The sequence below is a fragment of the Myotis brandtii genome, unplaced genomic scaffold, assembly GCF_000412655.1.
Source record: "Myotis brandtii unplaced genomic scaffold, ASM41265v1 scaffold351, whole genome shotgun sequence".
NCBI classification, from domain to species: domain Eukaryota; kingdom Metazoa; phylum Chordata; class Mammalia; order Chiroptera; family Vespertilionidae; genus Myotis; species Myotis brandtii.
Window position 1 is genome coordinate 887,277 of NW_005363502.1, and position 1,809 is coordinate 889,085.

The following is a 1,809-nucleotide window of genomic DNA, read 5'->3' on the forward strand; positions in this document are numbered from 1 at the left end:
TACTTTTCAGATAAAAGAACCTAAACTAATTTGTTTACTATTGCTGGGTTCCTGTGCCATTGTGGTAAAAAGAAATGCTATTTTTAAAAGGTAAAAACCCACACGAGCCTCCCTAGGCCGGGTTCTTCTTCCCCTTCCTGCCTCCCCACTTTCATTTTGCAGATGGCCACGCACAGACAGGCCAAGTCAGAGCTCCCAGGTACCTCGGCGGCACTCGCGCGCTCTCTCTCTCCCGCACCCCCTTCCAAAAAGGCCATCCCCGAACCCATCCCCGAACCGGGAGAGCAGCCTCGGGTCAGAGCTCAGTGAAGCTCTACGTGCCTCCAAAGGCACACCCCGGATCTGCTGCTTTTAAGAAAACCAGGCTCCTGGCACAGCGCGCGCGCGCGCGCCCTGGGCTTCCATCCCCCGCCCCGCGCACTCTTCATCTTCCTGGGCTACGTGGAACATTTCTGAAATCGAGCTAGGAAGATGTTGAGTGATGTCCCTTTAAAGAGGGTGTGCCATAACTGGGTCACTAACTGTGTGAGTAATCACGGTTGCCTGTAACCACAGTGACTGCGGCTTCAACCTGACGTGGTCATTTGTAAACCACAAAAACGACCCGGCCACCTGCAGGGGCTGCGGGCTCTGGGGTTCGCAGGTCACCCCCGGCCTGGCCTGCTCCCTCCTCGGCCCCGGGTGGCATGGGCCACTGGGACGGATGTGACCACTTCAGGCCTCTTTCTTCCTAGTCAAGTCCACCCACGTCTACCCGCTCCCGCCTCAGCAAGCATTTGCCACAGATGCACCCTGAGCAACACTGAGCCCAAAAGAGAAAAAGAAAGCTCTTAGAATAAATTTCTTTTCAAGAAAACAAAAAGGAAACAGAACAAGAGAAAAACTTCCCCCAGCCTAGTTTGGGGCCTTTTATGGTGCCCATCACTTACTCACTTATGGCACGAAAACTTGATACAGTCCATCAATCTTCCCCCAATCACCACAGTAATTACAGGAACTTCCTAGGGCAAGAGCATCCTTTGCCAAAGGGTCCCTCAAGGTGTCCTGGCTCCTTGCAAGGAGGAGCAATGAACCCTTCCCTTCCTTCCACCTAAGTCATCATTTTTGGAGGGCCTGTAGAGCTCACAGAAATCACCGAGGGCCACGCGGTTCATTTCTAAGTGAGGAAAATGATGGATGGTGGCAGGGGCTGATCTGTCCTCACTCACAGCCCAACCCTCCCACCCCAATTCTCTGGGAATAGAGTTCTTCTTCTCTACAGTTTGGGTAAGATTAGTGGAAGGTATCCCGCAGACAAAGCACTCTCTCTTTCAGCCCCTCCCTGGCCTGTGTCCCCCGCAACCCCCTCAGCAATCTCAAGTAGAAACCCACTTATTTTTCCAGTTAATTCAGGAGGACACTGCCACTGTCTCGGGAAGGGAGGAGGAGGAGCCTTCTCTCTCAGGATGGAAGCAACAAATGGGAAGGGAACGGACAACGCCTGTGAAATCCCAAACCCAACTGATAAGAACAACATCATAAATTATGGATCCCTCCAGCCGCCTCCGGCCTGTCACTGCGTGGTCTGTCTCCATGGACTTGCCCTGCACGACCACACTGTGTCCCGGGGCCCCCAGGACACCTCATAGCTCAGCGCTGCTGGATGTGCCAGCTGTGGGGACACCGCACCCTTCGCTGGTCAGCGCAGGGTTATCACTGTTCCCAGGGACCCCCGCAGGAGCACCCAGCAATGGCCTGGGTGCTCAGGTCCCAGCTGGGCCCGGCCAGGGGACAGCAGGGGCATGCAGGGAAGGTTTGCGTTGTGCCCAC